We start from the raw sequence: 23,944 nt of genomic DNA on the forward strand, positions 1-23,944 counted from the left end.
CTTGGAGTGGAACACACCGTCTCTACACCCCATACCCAATTTGTAGGCCTAATGCAGTGTAGTTTCCAACAACTACTAAACGAGAGCATTAAGACTGAAGCAATGGAGAGGAAACCTGGGGAACACCTTGGAGTGGAACACACCGTCTCTACACCCCATACCCAATTTGTAGGCCTAATGCAGTGTAGTTTCCAACAATTACTAAACGAGAGCATTAAGATTGAAGCAATGGAGAGGAAACCTGGGGAACACCTTGGAGTGTAACACACCGTCTCTACACCCCATACCCAATTTGTAGGCCTAATGCAGTGTAGTTTCCAACAACTACTAAACGAGAGCATTAGGATTGAAGCAATGGAGAGGAAACCTGGGGAACACCTTGGAGTGGAACACACCGTCTCTACACCCCATACCCAATTTGTAGGCCTAATGCAGTGTAGTTTCCAACAACTACTAAACGAGAGCATTAAGATTGAAGCAATGGAGAGGAACCCTGGGGAACACCTTGGAGTGGAACACACCGTCTCTACACCCCATACCCAATTTGTAGGCCTTATGCAGTGTAGTTTTCACCAACTACTAAACGAGAGTAGGAAGATCGAAGCAATGTGGACGAAACCTGGGGAACACCTTGGAGTGTAACACACCGTCTCTACACCCCATACCCAATTTGTAGGCCTAATGCTGTGTAGTTTCCAACAACTACTAAACAAGAGCATTAAGAATGAAGCAATGGAGAGGAAACCTGGGGAACACCTTGGAGTGGAACACACCGTCTCTACACCCCATACCCAATTTGTAGGCCTAATGCAGTGTAGTTTCCAACAATTACTAAACGAGAGCATTAAGATTGAAGCAATGGAGAGGAAACCTGGGGAACACCTTGGAGTGTAACACACCGTCTCTACACCCCATACCCAATTTGTAGGCCTAATGCAGTGTAGTTTCCAACAACTACTAAACGAGAGCATTAAGATTGAAGCAATGGAGAGGAAACCTGGGGAACACCTTGGAGTGGAACACACCGTCTCTACACCCCATACCCAATTTGTAGGCCTAATGCAGTGTAGTTTCCAACAACTACTAAACGGGAGCATTAAGATTGAAGCAATGGAGAGGAAACCTGGGGAACACCTTGGAGTGTAACACACCGTCTCTACACCCCATACCCAATTTGTAGGCCTAATGCAGTGTAGTTTTCACCAACTACTAAACGAGAGTAGGAAGATCGAAGCAATGGAGAGGAAACCTGGGGAACACCTGGGAGTGGAACACACCGTCTCTACACCCCATACCCAATTTGTAGGCCTAATGCAGTGTAGTTTCCAACAACTACTAAACGAGAGCATTAAGATTGAAGCAATGGAGAGGAACCCTGGGGAACACCTTGGAGTGGAACACACCGTCTCTACACCCCATACCCAATTTGTAGGCCTAATGCAGTGTAGTTTCCAACAACTACTAAACGAGAGCATTAAGATTGAAGCAATGGAGATGAAACCTGGGGAACACCTTGGAGTTGAACACACCGTCTCTACACCCCATACCCAATTTGTAGGCCTAATGCAGTGTAGTTTTCACCAACTACTAAACGAGAGTAGGAAGATCGAAGCAATGTGGACGAAACCTGGGGAACACCTTGGAGTGTAACACACCGTCTCTCTACACCCCATACCCAATTTGTAGGCCTAATGCAGTGTAGTTTCCAACAACTACTAAACGAGAGCATTAAGATTGAAGCAATGGAGAGGAAACCTGGGGAACACCTTGGAGTGTAACACACCGTCTCTCTACACCCCATACCCAATTTGTAGGCCTAATGCAGTATAGTTTCCAACAACTACTAAATGAGAGCATTAAGATTGAAGCAATGGAGAGGAAACTTGGGGAACACCTTGGAGTGGAACACACCGTCTCTACACCCCATACCCAATTTGTAGGCCTAATGCATTGTAGTTTCCAACAACTACTAAACGAGAGCATTAAGATTGAAGCAATGGAGAGGAAACCTGGGGAACACCTTGGAGTTGAACACACCGTCTCTACACCCCATACCCAATTTGTAGGCCTTATGCAGTGTAGTTTTCACCAACTACTAAACGAGAGTAGGAAGATCGAAGCAATGTGGATGAAACCTGGGGAACACCTTGGAGTGTAACACACCGTCTCTACACCCCATACCCAATTTGTAGGCCTAATGCTGTGTAGTTTCCAACAACTACTAAACAAGAGCATTAAGATTGAAGCAATGGAGAGGAAACCTGGGGAACACCTTGGAGTGGAACACACCGTCTCTACACCCCATACCCAATTTGTAGGCCTAATGCAGTGTAGTTTCCAACAACTACTAAACGAGAGCATTAAGACTGAAGCAATGGAGAGGAAACCTGGGGAACACCTTGGAGTGGAACACACCGTCTCTACACCCCATACCCAATTTGTAGGCCTAATGCAGTGTAGTTTCCAACAACTACTAAACGAGAGCATTAGGATTGAAGCAATGGAGAGGAAACCTGGGGAACACCTTGGAGTGGAACACACCGTCTCTACACCCCATACCCAATTTGTAGGCCTAATGCAGTGTAGTTTCCAACAACTACTAAACGAGAGCATTAAGATTGAAGCAATGGAGAGGAACCCTGGGGAACACCTTGGAGTGGAACACACCGTCTCTACACCCCATACCCAATTTGTAGGCCTTATGCAGTGTAGTTTTCACCAACTACTAAACAAGAGTAGGAAGATCGAAGCAATGTGGACGAAACCTGGGGAACACCTTGGAGTGTAACACACCGTCTCTCTACACCCCATACCCAATTTGTAGGCCTAATGCAGTGTAGTTTCCAACAACTACTAAACGAGAGGATTAAGATTGAAGCAATGGAGAGGAAACCTGGGGAACACCTTGGAGTGTAACACACCGTCTCTCTACACCCCATACCCAATTTGTGGGCCTAATGCAGTGTAGTTTCCAACAACTACTAAACGAGAGCATTAAGATTGAAGCAATGGAGAGGAAACCTGGGGAACACCTTGGAGTGGAACACATCGTCTCTCTACACCCCATACCCAATTTGTAGGCCTAATGCTGTGTAGTTTCCAACAACTACTAAACAAGAGCATTAAGATTGAAGCAATGGAGAGGAAACCTGGGGAACACCTTGGAGTGGAACACACCGTCTCTACACCCCATACCCAATTTGTAGGCCTAATGCAGTGTAGTTTCCAACAACTACTAAACGAGAGCATTAAGATTGAAGCAATGGAGAGGAAACCTGGGGAACACCTTGGAGTTGAACACACCGTCTCTACACCCCATACCCAATTTGTAGGCCTAATGCTGTGTAGTTTCCAACAACTACTAAACAAGAGCATTAAGATTGAAGCAATGGAGAGGAAACCTGGGGAACACCTTGGAGTGGAACACACCGTCTCTACACCCCATACCCAATTTGTAGGCCTAATGCAGTGTAGTTTCCAACAACTACTAAACGAGAGCATTAAGATTGAAGCAATGGAGAGGAAACCTGGGGAACACCTTGGAGTTGAACACACCGTCTCTACACCCCATACCCAATTTGTAGGCCTAATGCTGTGTAGTTTCCAACAACTACTAAACAAGAGCATTAAGATTGAAGCAATGGAGAGGAAACCTGGGGAACACCTTGGAGTGGAACACACCGTCTCTACACCCCATACCCAATTTGTAGGCCTAATGCTGTGTAGTTTCCAACAACTACTAAACAAGAGCATTAAGATTGAAGCAATGGAGAGGAAACCTGGGGAACACCTTGGAGTGGAACACACCGTCTCTACACCCCATACCCATTTTGTAGGCCTAATGATGTGTAGTTTCCAACAACTACTAAACAAGAGCATTAAGATTGAAGCAATGGAGAGGAAACCTGGGGAACACCTTGGAGTGGAACACACCGTCTCTACACCCCATACCCAATTTGTAGGCCTAATGCAGTGTAGTTTCCAACAACTACTAAACAAGAGCATTAAGATTGAAGCAATGGAGAGGAAACCTGGGGAACACCTTGGAGTGGAACACACCGTCTCTACACCCCATACCCAATTTGTAGGCCTAATGCAGTGTAGTTTCCAACAACTACTAAACGAGAGCATTAAGATTGAAGCAATGGAGAGGAAACCTGGGGAACACCTTGGAGTGTAACACACCGTCTCTCTACACCCCATACCCAATTTGTAGGCCTAATGCAGTGTAGTTTCCAACAACTACTAAACGAGAGCATTAGGATTGAAGCAATGGAGAGGAAACCTGGGGAACACCTTGGAGTGGAACACACCGTCTCTACACCCCATACCCAATTTGTAGGCCTAATGCAGTGTAGTTTCCAACAACTACTAAACGAGAGCATTAAGATTGAAGCAATGGAGAGGAACCCTGGGGAACACCTTGGAGTGGAACACACCGTCTCTACACCCCATACCCAATTTGTAGGCCTTATGCAGTGTAGTTTTCACCAACTACTAAACAAGAGTAGGAAGATCGAAGCAATGTGGCCGAAACCTGGGGAACACCTTGGAGTGTAACACACCGTCTCTCTACACCCCATACCCAATTTGTGGGCCTAATGCAGTGTAGTTTCCAACAACTACTAAACGAGAGCATTAAGATTGAAGCAATGGAGAGGAAACCTGGGGAACACCTTGGAGTGGAACACATCGTCTCTCTACACCCCATACCCAATTTGTAGGCCTAATGCTGTGTAGTTTCCAACAACTACTAAACAAGAGCATTAAGATTGAAGCAATGGAGAGGAAACCTGGGGAACACCTTGGAGTGGAACACACCGTCTCTACACCCCATACCCAATTTGTAGGCCTAATGCAGTGTAGTTTCCAACAACTACTAAACGAGAGCATTAAGATTGAAGCAATGGAGAGGAAACCTGGGGAACACCTTGGAGTTGAACACACCGTCTCTACACCCCATACCCAATTTGTAGGCCTAATGCTGTGTAGTTTCCAACAACTACTAAACAAGAGCATTAAGATTGAAGCAATGGAGAGGAAACCTGGGGAACACCTTGGAGTGGAACACACCGTCTCTACACCCCATACCCATTTTGTAGGCCTAATGATGTGTAGTTTCCAACAACTACTAAACAAGAGCATTAAGATTGAAGCAATGGAGAGGAAACCTGGGGAACACCTTGGAGTGGAACACACCGTCTCTACACCCCATACCCAATTTGTAGGCCTAATGCAGTGTAGTTTCCAACAACTACTAAACGAGAGCATTAAGATTGAGGCAATGGAGAGGAAACCTGGGGAACACCTTGGAGTGGAACACACCGTCTCTACACCCCATACCCAATTTGTAGGCCTAATGCAGTGTAGTTTCCAACAACTACTAAACGAGAGCATTAAGATTGAAGCAATGGAGAGGAAACCTGGGGAACACCTTGGAGTGTAACACACCGTCTCTCTACACCCCATACCCAATTTGTAGGCCTAATGCAGTGTAGTTTCCAACAACTACTAAACGAGAGCATTAGGATTGAAGCAATGGAGAGGAAACCTGGGGAACACCTTGGAGTGGAACACACCGTCTCTACACCCCATACCCAATTTGTAGGCCTAATGCAGTGTAGTTTCCAACAACTACTAAACGAGAGCATTAAGATTGAAGCAATGGAGAGGAACCCTGGGGAACACCTTGGAGTGGAACACACCGTCTCTACACCCCATACTCAATTTGTAGGCCTTATGCAGTGTAGTTTTCACCAACTACTAAACGAGAGTAGGAAGATCGATGCAATGTGGACGAAACCTGGGGATCACCTTGGAGTGTAACACACCGTCTCTCTACACCCCATACCCAATTTGTAGGCCTAATGCAGTGTAGTTTCCAACAACTACTAAACGAGAGCATTAAGATTGAAGCAATGGAGAGGAAACCTGGGGAACACCTTGGAGTGGAACACACCGTCTCTACACCCCATACCCAATTTGTAGGCCTAATGCAGTGTAGTTTCCAACAACTACTAAACGAGAGCATTAAGATTGAAGCAATGGAGAGGAAACCTGGGGAACACCTTGGAGTGTAACACACCGTCTCTCTACACCCCATACCCAATTTGTAGGCCTAATGCAGTGTAGTTTCCAACAACTACTAAACGAGAGCATTAGGATTGAAGCAATGGAGAGGAAACCTGGGGAACACCTTGGAGTGGAATACACCGTCTCTACACCCCATACCCAATTTGTAGGCTTAATGCAGTGTAGTTTTCAACAACTACTAAACGAGTGCATTAAGATTGAAGCAATGGAGAGGAACCCTGGGGAACACCTTGGAGTGGAACACACCGTCTCTACACCCCATACCCAATTTGTAGGCCTTATGCAGTGTAGTTTTCACCAACTACTAAACGAGAGTAGGAAGATCGAAGCAATGTGGACGAAACCTGGGGAACACCTTGGAGTGTAACACACCGTCTCTCTACACCCCATACCCAATTTGTAGGCCTAATGCAGTGTAGTTTCCAACAACTACTAAACGAGAGCATTAAGATTGAAGCAATGGAGAGGAAACCTGGGGAACACCTTGGAGTGTAACACACCGTCTCTCTACACCCCATACCCAATTTGTGGGCCTAATGCACTGTAGTTTCCAACAACTACTAAACGAGAGCATTAAGATTGAAGCAATGGAGAGGAAACCTGGGGAACACCTTGGAGTGGAACACATCGTCTCTCTACACCCCATACCCAATTTGTAGGCCTAATGCAGTGTAGTTTCCAACAACTACTAAACGAGAGCATTAAGATTGAAGCAATGGAGAGGAAACCTGGGGAACACCTTGGAGTGGAACACACCGTCTCTACACCCCATACCCAATTTGTAGGCCTAATGCAGTGTAGTTTCCAACAACTACTAAACGAGAGCATTAAGATTGAAGCAATGGAGAGGAAAGCTGGGGAACACCTTGGAGTTGAACACACCGTCTCTACACCCCATACCCAATTTGTAGGCCTAATGCTGTGTAGTTTCCAACAACTACTAAACAAGAGTATTAAGATTGAAGCAATGGAGAGGAAACCTGGGGAACACCTTGGAGTGGAACACACCATCTCTACACCCCATACCCAATTTGTAGGCCTAATGCTGTGTAGTTTCCAACAACTACTAAACAAGAGCATAAAGATTGAAGCAATGGAGAGGAAACCTGGGGAACACCTTGGAGTGGAACACACCGTCTCTACACCCCATACCCAATTTGTAGGCCTAATGCAGTGTAGTTTCCAACAACTACTAAACGAGAGCATTAAGATGGAAGCAATGGAGAGGAACCCTGGGGAACACCTTGGAGTGGAACACACCGTCTCTACACCCCATACCCAATTTGTAGGCCTTATGCAGTGTGGTTTTCACCAACTACTAAACGAGAGTAGGAAGATCGAAGCAATGTGGACGAAACCTGGGGAACACCTTGGAGTGTAACACACCGTCTCTCGACACCCCATACCCAATTTGTAGGCCTAATGCAGTGTAGTTTCCAACAACTACTAAACGAGAGCATTAAGATTGAAGCAATGGAGAGGAAACCTGGGGAACACCTTGGAGTGGAACACACCGTCTCTCTACACACCATACCCAATTTGTAGGCCTAATGCAGTGTAGTTTCCAACAACTACTAAACGAGAGCATTAAGATTGAAGCAATGGAGAGGAAACCTGGGGAACACCTTGGAGTGTAACACACCGTCTCTACACCCCATACCCAATTTGTAGGCCTAATGCAGTATAGTTTCCAACAACTACTAAACGAGAGCATTAAGATTGAAGCAATGGAGAGGAAACTTGGGGAACACCTTGGAGTGGAACACACCGTCTCTACACCCCATACCCAATTTGTAGGCCTAATGCAGTGTAGTTTCCAACAACTACTAAACGAGAGCATTAAGATTGAAGCAATGGAGAGGAAACCTGGGGAACACCTTGGAGTTGAACACACCGTCTCTACACCCCATACCCAATTTGTAGGCCTTATGCAGTGTAGTTTTCACCAACTACTAAACGAGAGTAGGAAGATCGAAGCAATGTGGATGAAACCTGGGGAACACCTTGGAGTGTAACATACCGTCTCTCTACACCCCATACCCAATTTGTAGGCCTAATGCAGTGTAGTTTCCAACAACTACTAAACGAGAGCATTAAGATTGAAGCAATGGAGAGGAAACCTGGGGAACACCTTGGAGTGGAACACACCGTCTCTACACCCCATACCAAATTTGTAGGCCTAATGCAGTGTAGTTTCCAACAACTACTAAACGAGAGCATTAAGATTGAAGCAATGGAGAGGAAACCTGGGGAACACCTTGGAGTGTAACACACCATCTCTCTACACCCCATACCCAATTTGTGGACCTAATGCAGTGCAGTTTCCAACAACTACTAAACGGGAGCATTAAGATTGAAGCAATGGAGAGGAAACCTGGGGAACACCTTGGAGTGTAACACACCGTCTCTCTACACCCCATACCCAATTTGTAGGCCTAATGCAGTGTAGTTTTCACCAACTACTAAACGAGAGTAGGAAGATCGAAGCAATGTGGACGAAACCTGGGGAACACCTTGGAGTGTAACACACCGTCTCTCTACACACCATACCCAATTTGTAGGCCTAATGCAGTGTAGTTTCCAACAACTACTAAACGAGAGCATTAAGATTGAAGCAATGGAGAGGAAACCTGGGGAACACCTTGGAGTGTAACACACCGTCTCTCTACACCCCATACCCAATTTGTAGGCCTAATGCAGTATAGTTTCCAACAACTACTAAACGAGAGCATTAAGATTGAAGCAATGGAGAGGAAACCTGGGGAACACCTTGGAGTTGAACACACCGTCTCTACAACCCATACCCAATTTGTAGGCCTTATGCAGTGTAGTTTTCACCAACTACTAAACGAGAGTAGGAAGATCGAAGCAATGTGGATGAAACCTGGGGAACACCTTGGAGTGTAACACACCGTCTCTCTACACCCCATACCCAATTTGTAGGCCTAATGCAGTGTAGTTTCCAACAACTACTAAACGAGAGCATTAAGATTGAAGCAATGGAGAGGAAACCTGGGGAACACCTTGGAGTGGAACACACCGTCTCTACACCCCATACCCAATTTGTAGGCCTAATGCAGTGTAGTTTCCAACAACTACTAAACGAGAGCATTAAGATTGAAGCAATGGAGAGGAAACCTGGGGAACACCTTGGAGTGTAACACACCGTCTCTCTACACCCCATACCCAATTTGTGGGCCTAATGCAGTGTAGTTTCCAACAACTACTAAACGAGAGCATTAAGATTGAAGCAATGGAGAAGAAACCTGGGGAACACCTTGGAGTGGAACACATCGTCTCTCTACACCCCATACCCATTTTGTAGGCCTAATGCAGTGTAGTTTCCAACAACTACTAAACGAGAGCATTAAGATTGAAGCAATGGAGAGGAAACCTGGGGAACACCTTGGAGTGGAACACACCGTCTCTACACCCCATACCCAATTTGTAGGCCTAATGCAGTGTAGTTTCCAACAACTACTAAACGAGAGCATTAAGATTGAAGCAATGGAGAGGAAACCTGGGGAACACCTTGGAGTTGAACACACCGTCTCTACACCCCATACCCAATTTGTAGGCCTTATGCAGTGTAGTTTTCACCAACTACTAAACGAGAGTAGGAAGATCGAAGCAATGTGGACGAAACCTGGGGAACACCTCGGAGTGTAACACACCGTCTCTCTACACCCCATACCCAATTTGTAGGCCTAATGCAGTGTAGTTTCCAACAACTACTAAACGAGAGCATTAAGATTGAAGCAATGGAGAGGAAACCTGGGGAACACCTTGGAGTGGAACACACCGTCTCTACACCCCATACCCAATTTGTAGGCCTAATGCAGTGTAGTTTCCAACAACTACTAAACGAGAGCATTAAGATTGAAGCAATGGAGAGGAAACCTGGGGAACACCTTGGAGTTGAACTCACTGTCTCTACACCCCATACCCAATTTGTAGGCCTTATGCAGTGTAGTTTTCACCAACTACTAAACGAGAGTAGGAAGATCGAAGCAATGTGGACGAAACCTGGGGAACACCTTGGAGTGTAACACACCGTCTCTCTACACACCATACCCAATTTGTAGGCCTAATGCAGTGTAGTTTCCAACAACTACTAAACGAGAGCATTAAGATTGAAGCAATGGAGAGGAAACCTGGGGAACACCTTGGAGTGTAACACACCGTCTCTTTACACCCCATACCCAATTTGTAGGCCTAATGCAGTATAGTTTCCAACAACTACTAAACGAGAGCATTAAGATTGAAGCAATGGAGAGGAAACTTGGGGAACACCTTGGAGTGGAACACACCGTCTCTACACCCCATACCCAATTTGTAGGCCTAATGCAGTGTAGTTTCCAACAACTACTAAACGAGAGCATTAAGATTGAAGCAATGGAGAGGAAACCTGGGGAACACCTTGGAGTTGAACACACCGTCTCTACACCCCATACCCAATTTGTAGGCCTTATGCAGTGTAGTTTTCACCAACTACTAAACGAGAATAGGAAGATCGAAGCAATGTGGATGAAACCTGGGGAACACCTTGGAGTGTAACACACCATCTCTCTACACCCCATACCCAATTTGTAGGCCTAATGCAGTGTAGTTTCCAACAACTACTAAACGAGAGCATTAAGATTGAAGCAATGGAGAGGAAACCTGGGGAACACCTTGGAGTGGAACACACCGTCTCTACACCCCATACCCAATTTGTAGGCCTAATGCAGTGTAGTTTCCAACAACTACTAAACGAGAGCATTAAGATTGAAGCAATGGAGAGGAAACCTGGGCAACACCTTGGAGTGTAACACACCGTCTCTCTACACCCCATACCCAATTTGTGGGCCTAATGCAGTGTAGTTTCCAACAACTACTAAACGAGAGCATTAAGATTGAAGCAATGGAGAGGAAACCTGGGGAACACCTTGGAGTGGAACACATCGTCTCTCTACACCCCATATCCAATTTGTAGGCCTAATGCAGTGTAGTTTCCAACAACTACTAAACGAGAGCATTAAGATTGAAGCAATGGAGAGGAAACCTGGGGAACACCTTGGAGTTGAACACACCGTCTCTACACCACATACCCAATTTGTAGGCCTTATGCAGTGTAGTTTTCACCAACTACTAAACGAGAGTAGGAAGATCGAAGCAATGTGGACGAAACCTGGGGAACACCTCGGAGTGTAACACACCGTCTCTCTACACCCCATACCCAATTTGTAGGCCTAATGCAGTGTAGTTTCCAACAACTACTAAACGAGAGCATTAAGATTGAAGCAATGGAGAGGAAACCTGGGGAACACCTTGGAGTGGAACACACCGTCTCTACACCCCATACCCAATTTGTAGGCCTAATGCTGTGTAGTTTCCAACAACTACTAAACGAGAGTATTAAGATTGAAGCAATGGAGAGGAAACCTGGGGAACACCTTGGAGTTGAACACACCGTCTCTACACCCCATACCCAATTTGTAGGCCTTATGCAGTGTAGTTTTCACCAACTACTAAACGAGAGTAGGAAGATCGAAGCAATGTGGACGAAACCTGGGGAACACCTTGGAGTGTAACACACCGTCTCTCTACACCCCATACCCAATTTGTAGGCCTAATGCAGTGTAGTTTCCAACAACTACTAAACAAGAGCATTAAGATTGAAGCAATGGAGAGGAAACCTGGGGAACACCTTGGAGTGTAACACACCGTCTCTCTACACCCCATACCCAATTTGTAGGCCTAATGCAGTATAGTTTCCAACAACTACTAAACGAGAGCATTAAGATTGAAGCAATGGAGAGGAAATTTGGGGAACACCTTGGAGTGGAACACACCGTCTCTACACCCCATACCCAATTTGTAGGCCTAATGCAGTGTAGTTTCCAACATCTACTAAACGAGAGCATTAAGATTGAAGCAATGGAGAGGAAACCTGGGAACACCTTGGAGTTGAACACACCGTCTCTACACCCCATACCCAATTTGCAGGCCTTATGCAGTGTAGTTTTCACCAACTACTAAACGAGAGTAGGAAGATCGAAGCAATGTGGATGAAACCTGGGGAACACCTTGGAGTGTAACACACCGTCTCTCTACACCCCATACCCAATTTGTAGGCCTAATGCAATGTAGTTTCCAACAACTACTAAACGAGAGCATAAAGATTGAAGCAATGGAGAGGAAACCTGGGGAACACCTTGGAGTGGAACACACCGTCTCTACACCCCATACCCAATTTGTAGGCCTAATGCAGTGTAGTTTCCAACAACTACTAAACGAGAGCATTAAGATTGAAGCAACGGAGAGGAAACCTGGGGAACACCTTGGAGTGGAACACACCGTCTCTACACCCCATACCCAATTTGTAGGCCTAATGCAGTGTAGTTTCCAACAACTACTAAACGAGAGCATTAAGATTGAAGCAATGGAGAGGAAACCTGGGGAACACCTTGGAGTGGAACACACCGTCTCTACACCCCATACCCAATTTGTAGGCCTAATGCAGTGTAGTTTCCAACAACTACTAAACGAGAGCATTAAGATTGAAGCAATGGAGAGGAAACCTGGGGAACACCTTGGAGTTGAACACACCGTCTCTACACCCCATACCCAATTTGTAGGCCTTATGCAGTGTAGTTTTCACCAACTACTAAACGAGAGTAGGAAGATCGAAGCAATGTGGCTGAAACCTGGGGAACACCTTGGAGTGTAACACACCGTCTCTCTACACACCATTCCCAATTTGTAGGCCTAATGCAGTGTAGTTTCCAACAACTACTAAACGAGAGCATTAAGATTGAAGCAATGGAGAGGAAACCTTGGGAACACCTTGGAGTGTAACACACCGTCTCTCTACACCCCATACCCAATTTGTAGGCCTAATGCAGTATAGTTTCCAACAACTACTAAACGAGAGCATTAAGATTGAAGCAATGGAGAGGAAACTTGCGGAACACCTTGGAGTGGAACACACCGTCTCTACACCCCATACCCAATTTGTAGGCCTAATGCAGTGTAGTTTCCAACAACTACTAAACGAGAGCATTAAGATTGAAGCAATGGAGAGGAAACCTGGGGAACACCTTGGAGTTGAACACACCGTCTCTACACCCCATACCCAATTTGTAGGCCTTATGCAGTGTAGTTTTCACCAACTACTAAACGAGAGTAGGAAGATAGAAGCAATGTGGATGAAACCTGGGGAACACCTTGGAGTGTAACATACCGTCTCTCTACACCCCATACCCAATTTGTAGGCCTAATGCAGTGTAGTTTCCAACAACTACTAAACGAGAGCATTAAGATTGAAGCAATGAAGAGGAAACCTGGGGAACACCTTGGAGTGGAACACACCGTCTCTACACCCCATACCCAATTTGTAGGCCTAATGCAGTGTAGTTTCCAACAACTACTAAACGAGAGCATTAAGATTGAAGCAATGGAGAGGAAACCTGGGGAACACCTTGGAGTGTAACACACCGTCTCTCTACACCCCATACCCAATTTGTGGACCTAATGCAGTGCAGTTTCCAACAACTACTAAACGGGAGCATTAAGATTGAAGCAATGGAGAGGAAACCTGGGGAACACCTTGGAGTGTAACACACCGTCTCTCTACACCCCATACCCAATTTGTAGGCCTAATGCAGTGTAGTTTTCACCAACTACTAAACGAGAGTAGGAAGATCGAAGCAATGTGGACGAAACCTGGGGAACACCTTGGAGTGTAACACACCGTCTCTCTACACACCATACCCAATTTGTAGGCCTAATGCAGTGTAGTTTCCAACAACTACTAAACGAGAGCATTAAGATTGAAGCAATGGAGAGGAAACCTGGGGAACACCTTGGAGTGTAACACACCGTCTCTCTACACCCCATACCCAATTTGTAGGCCTAATGCAGTATAGTTTCCAACAACCACTAAACGAGAGCATTAAGATTGAAGCAATGGAGAGGAAACTTGGGGAACACCTTGGAGTGGAACACACCGTCTCTACACCCCATACCCAATTTGTAGGCCTAATGCAGTGTAGTTTCCAACAACTACTAAACGAGAGCATTAAGATTGAAGCAATGGAGAGGAAACCTGGGGAACACCTTGGAGTGTAACACACCGTCTCTCTACACCCCATACCCAATTTGTGGGCCTAATGCAGTGTAGTTTCCAACAACTACTAAACGAGAGCATTAAGATTGAAGCAATGGAGAAGAAACCTGGGGAACACCTTGGAGTGGAACACATCGTCTCTCTACACCCCATACCCAATTTGTAGGCCTAATGCAGTGTAGTTTCCAACAACTACTAAACGAGAGCATTAAGATTGAAGCAATGGAGAGGAAACCTGGGGAACACCTTGGAGTGGAACACACCGTCTCTACACCCCATACCCAATTTGTAGGCCTAATGCAGTGTAGTTTCCAACAACTACTAAACGAGAGCATTAAGATTGAAGCAATGGAGAGGAAACCTGGGGAACACCTTGGAGTTGAACACACCGTCTCTACACCCCATACCCAATTTGTAGGCCTTATGCAGTGTAGTTTTCACCAACTACTAAACGAGAGTAGGAAGATCGAAGCAATGTGGACGAAACCTGGGGAACACCTCGGAGTGTAACACACCGTCTCTCTACACCCCATACCCAATTTGTAGGCCTAATGCAGTGTAGTTTCCAACAACTACTAAACGAGAGCATTAAGATTGAAGCAATGGAGAGGAAACCTGGGGAACACCTTGGAGTGGAACACACCGTCTCTACACCCCATACCCAATTTGTAGGCCTAATGCAGTGTAGTTTCCAACAACTACTAAACGAGAGCATTAAGATTGAAGCAATGGAGAGGAAACCTGGGGAACACCTTGGAGTTGAACACACTGTCTCTACACCCCATACCCAATTTGTAGGCCTTATGCAGTGTAGTTTTCACCAACTACTAAACGAGAGTAGGAAGATCGAAGCAATGTGGACGAAACCTGGGGAACACCTTGGAGTGTAACACACCGTCTCTCTACACACCATACCCAATTTGTAGGCCTAATGCAGTGTAGTTTCCAACAACTACTAAACGAGAGCATTAAGATTGAAGCAATGGAGAGGAAACCTGGGGAACACCTTGGAGTGTAACACACCGTCTCTCTACACCCCATACCCAAATTGTAGGCCTAATGCAGTATAGTTTCCAACAACTACTAAACGAGAGCATTAAGATTGAAGCAATGGAGAGGAAACTTGGGGAACACCTTGGAGTGGAACACACCGTCTCTACACCCCATACCCAATTTGTAGGCCTAATGCAGTGTAGTTTCCAACAACTACTAAACGAGAGCATTAAGATTGAAGCAATGGAGAGGAAACCTGGGGAACACCTTGGAGTTGAACACACCGTCTCTACACCCCATACCCAATTTGTAGGCCTTATGCAGTGTAGTTTTCACCAACTACTAAACGAGAATAGGAAGATCGAAGCAATGTGGATGAAACCTGGGGAACACCTTGGAGTGTAACACACCGTCTCTCTACACCTCATACCCAATTTGTAGGCCTAATGCAGTGTAGTTTCCAACAACTACTAAACGAGAGCATTAAGATTGAAGCAATGGAGAGGAAACCTGGGGAACACCTTGGAGTGGAACACCCCGTCTCTACACCCCATACCCAATTTGTAGGCCTAATGCAGTGTAGTTTCCAACAACTACTAAACGAGAGCATTAAGATTGAAGCAATGGAGAGGAAACCTGGGCAACACCTTGGAGTGTAACACACCGTCTCTCTACACCCCATACCCAATTTGTGGGCCTAATGCAGTGTAGTTTCCAACAACTACTAAACGAGAGCATTAAGATTGAAGCAATGGAGAGGAAACCTGGGGAACACCTTGGAGTGGAACACATCGTCTCTCTACACCCCATACCCAATTTGTAGGCCTAATGCAGTGTAGTTTCCAACAACTACTAAACGAGAGCATTAAGATTGAAGCAATGGAGAGGAAACCTGGGGAACACCTTGGAGTGGAACACACCGTCTCTACAACCCATACCCAATTTGTAGGCCTAATGCAGTGTAGTTTCCAACAACTACTAAACGAGAGCATTAAGATTGAAGCAATGGAGAGGAAACCTGGGGAACACCTTGGAGTTGAACACACCGTCTCTACACCACATACCCAATTTGTAGGCCTTATGCAGTGTAGTTTTCACCAACTACTAAACGAGAGTAGGAAGATCGAAGCAATGTGGACGAAACCTGGGGAACACCTCGGAGTGTAACACACCGTCTCTCTACACCCCATACCCAATTTGTAGGCCTAATGCAGTGTAGTTTCCAACAACTACTAAACGAGAGCATTAAGATTGAAGCAATGGAGAGGAAACCTGGGGAACACCTTGGAGTGGAACACACCGTCTCTACACCCCATACCCAATTTGTAGGCCTAATGCAGTGTAGTTTCCAACAACTACTAAACGAGAGTATTAAGATTGAAGCAATGGAGAGGAAACCTGGGGAACACCTTGGAGTTGAACACACCGTCTCTACACCCCATACCCAATTTGTAGGCCTTATGCAGTGTAGTTTTCACCAACTACTAAACGAGAGTAGGAAGATCGAAGCAATGTGGACGAAACCTGGGGAACACCTTGGAGTGTAACACACCGTCTCTCTACACCCCATACCCAATTTGTAGGCCTAATGCAGTGTAGTTTCCAACAACTACTAAACGAGAGCATTAAGATTGAAGCAATGGAGAGGAAACTTGGGGAACACCTTGGAGTGGAACACACCGTCTCTACACCCCATACCCAATTTGTGGGCCTAATGCAGTGTAGTTTCCAACATCTACTAAACGAGAGCATTAAGATTGAAGCAATGGAGAGGAAACCTGGAAACACCTTGGAGTTGAACACACCGTCTCTACACCCCATACCCAATTTGCAGGCCTTATGCAGTGTAGTTTTCACCAACTACTAAACGAGAGTAGGAAGATCGAAGCAATGTGGATGAAACCTGGGGAACACCTTGGAGTGTAACACACCGTCTGTCTACACCCCATACCCAATTTGTAGGCCTAATGCAGTGTAGTTTCCAACATCTACTAAACGAGAGCATTAAGATTGAAGCAATGGAGAGGAAACCTGGGAACACCTTGGAGTTGAACACACCGTCTCTACACCCCATACCCAATTTGCAGGCCTTATGCAGTGTAGTTTTCACCAACTACTAAACGAGAGCATTAAGATTGAAGCAATGGAGAGGAAACCTGGGGAACACCTTGGAGTGGAACACACCGTCTCTACACCCCATACCCAATTTGTAGGCCTAATGCAGTGTAGTTTCCAACAACTACTAAACGAGAGCATTAAGATTGAAGCAATGGAGAGGAAACCTGGGGAACACCTTGGAGTGGAACACACCGTCTCTACACCCCATACCCAATTTGTAGGCCTAATGCAGTGTAGTTTCCAACAACTACTAAATGAGAGCATTAAGATTGAAGCAATGGAGAGGAAACCTGGGGAACACCTTGGAGTGTAACACACCGTCTCTACACCCCATACCCAATTTGTAGGCCTAATGCAGTGTAGTTTCCAACAACTACTAAACGAGAGCATTAAGATTGAAGCAATGGAGAGGAAACCTGGGGAACACCTTGGAGTGGAACACACCGTCTCTACACCTCATACCCAATTTGTAGGCCTAATGCAGTATAGTTTCCAACAACTACTAAACGAGAGCATTAGGATTGAAGCAATGGAGAGGAAACCTGGGGAACACCTTGGAGTGTAACACACCGTCTCTCTACACCCCATACCCAATTTGTAGGCCTAATGCAGTGTAGTTTCCAACAACTACTAAACGAGAGCATTAAGATTGAAGCAATGGAGAGGAAACCTGGGGAACACCTTGGAGTGTAACACACCGTCTCTCTACACCCCATACCCAATTTGTAGGCCTAATGCAGTGTAGTTTCCAACAACTACTAAACGAGAGCATTAAGATTGAAGCAATGGAGAGGAAACCTGGGGAACACCTTGGAGTGTAACACACCGTCTCTCTACACCCCATACCCAATTTGTAGGCCTAATGCAGTGTAGTTTACAACAACTACTAAACGAGAGCATTAGGATTGAAGCAATGGAGAGGAAACCTGGGGAACACCTTGGAGTGGAACACACCGTCTCTACACCCCATACCCAATTTGTAGGCCTAATGCAGTGTAGTTTCCAACAACTACTAAACGAGAGCATTAAGATTGAAGCAATGGAGAGGAAACCTGGGGAACACCTTGGAGTGTAACACACCGTCTCTCTACACCCCATACCCAATTTGTAGGCCTAATGCAGTGTAGTTTCCAACAACTACTAAACGAGAGCATTAAGATTGAAGCAATGGAGAGGAAACCTGGGGAACACCTTGGAGTGGAACACACCGTCTCTACACCCCATACCCAATTTGTAGGCCTAATGCAGTGTAGTTTCCAACAACTACTAAACGAGAGCATTAAGATTGAAGCAATGGAGAGGAAACCTGGGCAACACCTTGGAGTGTAACACACCGTCTCTCTACACCCCATACCCAATTTGTGGGCCTAATGCAGTGTAGTTTCCAACAACTACTAAACGAGAGCATTAAGATTGAAGCAATGGAGAGGAAACCTGGGGAACACCTTGGAGTGGAACACATCGTCTCTCTACACCCCATACCCAATTTGTAGGCCTAATGCAGTGTAGTTTCCAACAACTACTAAACGAGAGCATTAAGATTGAAGCAATGGAGAGGAAACCTGGGGAACACCTTGGAGTTGAACACACCGTCTCTACACCACATACCCAATTTGTAGGCCTTATGCAGTGTAGTTTTCACCAACTACTAAACGAGAGTAGGAAGATCGAAGCAATGTGGACGAAACCTGGGGAACACCTCGGAGTGTAACACACCGTCTCTCTACACCCCATACCCAATTTGTAGGCCTAATGCAGTGTAGTTTCCAACAACTACTAAACGAGAGCATTAAGATTGAAGCAATGGAGAGGAAACCTGGGGAACACCTTGGAGTGGAACACACCGTCTCTACACCCCATACCCAATTTGTAAGCCTAATGCAGTGTAGTTTCCAACAACTACTAAACGAGAGTATTAAGATTGAAGCAATGGAGAGGAAACCTGGGGAACACCTTGGAGTTGAACACACCGTCTCTACACCCCATACCCAATTTGTAGGCCTTATGCAGTGTAGTTTTCACCAACTACTAAACGAGAGTAGGAAGATCGAAGCAATGTGGACGAAACCTGGGGAACACCTTGGAGTGTAACACACCGTCTCTCTACACCCCATACCCAATTTGTAGGCCTAATGCAGTGTAGTTTCCAACAACTACTAAACAAGAGCATTAAGATTGAAGCAATGGAGAGGAAACCTGGGGAACACCTTGGAGTGTAACACACCGTCTCTCTACACCCCATACCCAATTTGTAGGCCTAATGCAGTATAGTTTCCAACAACTACTAAACGAGAGCATTAAGATTGAAGCAATGGAGAGGAAACTTGGGGAACACCTTGGAGTGGAACACACCGTCTCTACACCCCATACCCAATTTGTAGGCCTAATGCAGTGTAGTTTCCAACATCTACTAAACGAGAGCATTAAGATTGAAGCAATGGAGAGGAAACCTGGGAACACCTTGGAGTTGAACACACCGTCTCTACACCCCATACCCAATTTGCAGGCCTTATGCAGTGTAGTTTTCACCAACTACTAAACGAGAGTAGGAAGATCGAAGCAATGTGGATGAAACCTGGGGAACACCTTGGAGTGTAACACACCGTCTCTCTACACCCCATACCCAATTTGTAGGCCTAATGCAATGTAGTTTCCAACAACTACTAAACGAGAGCATAAAGATTGAAGCAATGGAGAGGAAACCTGGGGAACACCTTGGAGTGTAACACACCGTCTCTACACCCCATACCCAATTTGTAGGCCTAATGCAGTGTAGTTTCCAACAACTACTAAACGAGAGCATTAAGATTGAAGCAACGGAGAGGAAACCTGGGGAACACCTTGGAGTGGAACACACCGTCTCTACACCCCATACCCAATTTGTAGGCCTAATGCAGTGTAGTTTCCAACAACTACTAAACGAGAGCATTAAGATTGAAGCAATGGAGAGGAAACCTGGGGAACACCTTGGAGTGGAACACACCGTCTCTACACCCCATACCCAATTTGTAGGCCTAATGCAGTGTAGTTTCCAACAACTACTAAACGAGAGCATTAAGATTGAAGCAATGGAGAGGAAACCTGGGGAACACCTTGGAGTTGAACACACCGTCTCTACACCCCATACCCAATTTGTAGGCCTTATGCAGTGTAGTTTTCACCAACTACTAAACGAGAGTAGGAAGATCAAAGCAATGTGGACGAAACCTGGGGAACACCTTGGAGTGTAACACACCGTCTCTCTACACACCATTCCCAATTTGTAGGCCTAATGCAGTGTAGTTTCCAACAACTACTAAACGAGAGCATTAAGATTGAAGCAATGGAGAGGAAACCTTGGGAACACCTTGGAGTGTAACACACCGTCTCTCTACACCCCATACCCAATTTGTAGGCCTAATGCAGTATAGTTTCCAACAACTACTAAACGAGAGCATTAAGATTGAAGCAATGGAGAGGAAACTTGGGGAACACCTTGGAGTGGAACACACCGTCTCTACACCCCATACCCAATTTGTAGGCCTAATGCAGTGTAGTTTCCAACAACTACTAAACGAGAGCATTAAGATTGAAGCAATGGAGAGGAAACCTGGGGAACACCTTGGAGTTGAACACACCGTCTCTACACCCCATACCCAATTTGTAGGCCTTATGCAGTGTAGTTTTCACCAACTACTAAACGAGAGTAGGAAGATAGAAGCAATGTGGATGAAACCTGGGGAACACCTTGGAGTGTAACATACCGTCTCTCTACACCCCATACCCAATTTGTAGGCCTAATGCAGTGTAGTTTCCAACAACTACTAAACGAGAGCATTAAGATTGAAGCAATGGAGAGGAAACCTGGGGAACACCTTGGAGTGGAACACACCGTCTCTACACCCCATACCCAATTTGTAGGCCTAATGCAGTGTAGTTTCCAACAACTACTAAACGAGAGCATTAAGATTGAAGCAATGGAGAGGAAACCTGGGGAACACCTTGGAGTGTAACACACCGTCTCTCTACACCCCATACCCAATTTGTGGACCTAATGCAGTGCAGTTTCCAACAACTACTAAACGGGAGCATTAAGATTGAAGCAATGGAGAGGAAACCTGGGGAACACCTTGGAGTGTAACACACCGTCTCTCTACACCCCATACCCAATTTGTAGGCCTAATGCAGTGTAGTTTTCACCAACTACTAAACGAGAGTAGGAAGATCGAAGCAATGTGGACGAAACCTGGGGAACACCTTGGAGTGTAACACACCGTCTCTCTACACACCATACCCAATTTGTAGGCCTAATGCAGTGTAGTTTCCAACAACTACTAAACGAGAGCATTAAGATTGAAGCAATGGAGAGGAAACCTGGGGAACACCTTGGAGTGTAACACACCGTCTCTCTACACCCCATACCCAATTTGTAGGCCTAATGCAGTATAGTTTCCAACAACCACTAAACGAGAGCATTAAGATTGAAGCAATGGAGAGGAAACTTGGGGAACACCTTGGAGTGGAACACACCGTCTCTACACCCCATACCCAATTTGTAGGCCTAATGCAGTGTAGTTTCCAACAACTACTAAACAAGAGCATTAAGATTGAAGCAATGGAGAGGAAACCTGGGGAACACCTTGGAGTGTAACACACCGTCTCTCTACACCCCATACCCAATTTGTGGGCCTAATGCAGTGTAGTTTCCAACAACTACTAAACGAGAGCATTAAGATTGAAGCAATGGAGAAGAAACCTGGGGAACACCTTGGAGTGGAACACATCGTCTCTCTACACCCCATACCCAATTTGTAGGCCTAATGCAGTGTAGTTTCCAACAACTACTAAACGAGAGCATTAAGATTGAAGCAATGGAGAGGAAACCTGGGGAACACCTTGGAGTGGAACACACCGTCTCTACACCCCATACCCAATTTGTAGGCCTAATGCAGTGTAGTTTCCAACAACTACTAAACGAGAGCATAAAGATTGAAGCAATGGAGAGGAAACCTGGGGAACACCTTGGAGTTGAACACACCGTCTCTACACCCCATACCCAATTTGTAGGCCTTATGCAGTGTAGTTTTCACCAACTACTAAATGAGAGTAGGAAGATCGAAGCAATGTGGACGAAACCTGGGGAACACCTCGGAGTGTAACACACCGTCTCTCTACACCCCATACCCAATTTGTAGGCCTAATGCAGTGTAGTTTCCAACAACTACTAAACGAGAGCATTAAGATTGAAGCAATGGAGAGGAAACCTGGGGAACACCTTGGAGTGGAACACACCGTCTCTACACCCCATACCCAATTTGTAGGCCTAATGCAGTGTAGTTTCCAACAACTACTAAACGAGAGCATTAAGATTGAAGCAATGGAGAGGAAACCTGGGGAACACCTTGGAGTTGAACACACTGTCTCTACACCCCATACCCAATTTGTAGGCCTTATGCAGTGTAGTTTTCACCAACTACTAAACGAGAGTAGGAAGATCGAAGCAATGTGGACGAAACCTGGGGAACACCTTGGAGTGTAACACACCGTCTCTCTACACACCATACCCAATTTGTAGGCCTAATGCAGTGTAGTTTCCAACAACTACTAAACGAGAGCATTAAGATTGAAGCAATGGAGAGGAAACCTGGGGAACACCTTGGAGTGTAACACACCGTCTCTCTACACCCCATACCCAATTTGTAGGCCTAATGCAGTATAGTTTCCAACAACTACTAAACGAGAGCATTAAGATTGAAGCAATGGAGAGGAAACTTGGGGAACACCTTGGAGTGGAACACACCGTCTCTACACCCCATACCCAATTTGTAGGCCTAATGCAGTGTAGTTTCCAACAACTACTAAACGAGAGCATTAAGATTGAAGCAATGGAGAGGAAACCTGGGGAACACCTTGGAGTTGAACACACCGTCTCTACACCCCATACCCAATTTGTAGGCCTTATGCAGTGTAGTTTTCACCAACTACTAAACGAGAATAGGAAGATCGAAGCAATGTGGATGAAACCTGGGGAACACCTTGGAGTGTAACACACCGTCTCTCTACACCCCATACCCAATTTGTAGGCCTAATGCAGTGTAGTTTCCAACAACTACTAAACGAGAGCATTAAGATTGAAGCAATGGAGAGGAAACCTGGGGAACACCTTGGAGTGGAACACACCGTCTCTACACCCCATACCCAATTTGTAGGCCTAATGCAGTGTAGTTTCCAACAACTACTAAACGAGAGCATTAAGATTGAAGCAATGGAGAGGAAACCTGGGCAACACCTTGGAGTGTAACACACCGTCTCTCTACACCCCATACCCAATTTGTGGGCCTAATGCAGTGTAGTTTCCAACAACTACTAAACGAGAGCATTAAGATTGAAGCAATGGAGAGGAAACCTGGGGAACACCTTGGAGTGGAACACATCGTCTCTCTACACCCCATACCCAATTTGTAGGCCTAATGCAGTGTAGTTTCCAACAACTACTAAACGAGAGCATTAAGATTGAAGCAATGGAGAGGAAACCTGGGGAACACCTTGGAGTGGAACACACCGTCTCTACAACCCATACCCAATTTGTAGGCCTAATGCAGTGTAGTTTCCAACAACTACTAAACGAGAGCATTAAGATTGAAGCAATGG

Source organism: Ranitomeya imitator, chromosome 1 (assembly GCF_032444005.1).
Source record: "Ranitomeya imitator isolate aRanImi1 chromosome 1, aRanImi1.pri, whole genome shotgun sequence".
NCBI classification, from domain to species: domain Eukaryota; kingdom Metazoa; phylum Chordata; class Amphibia; order Anura; family Dendrobatidae; genus Ranitomeya; species Ranitomeya imitator.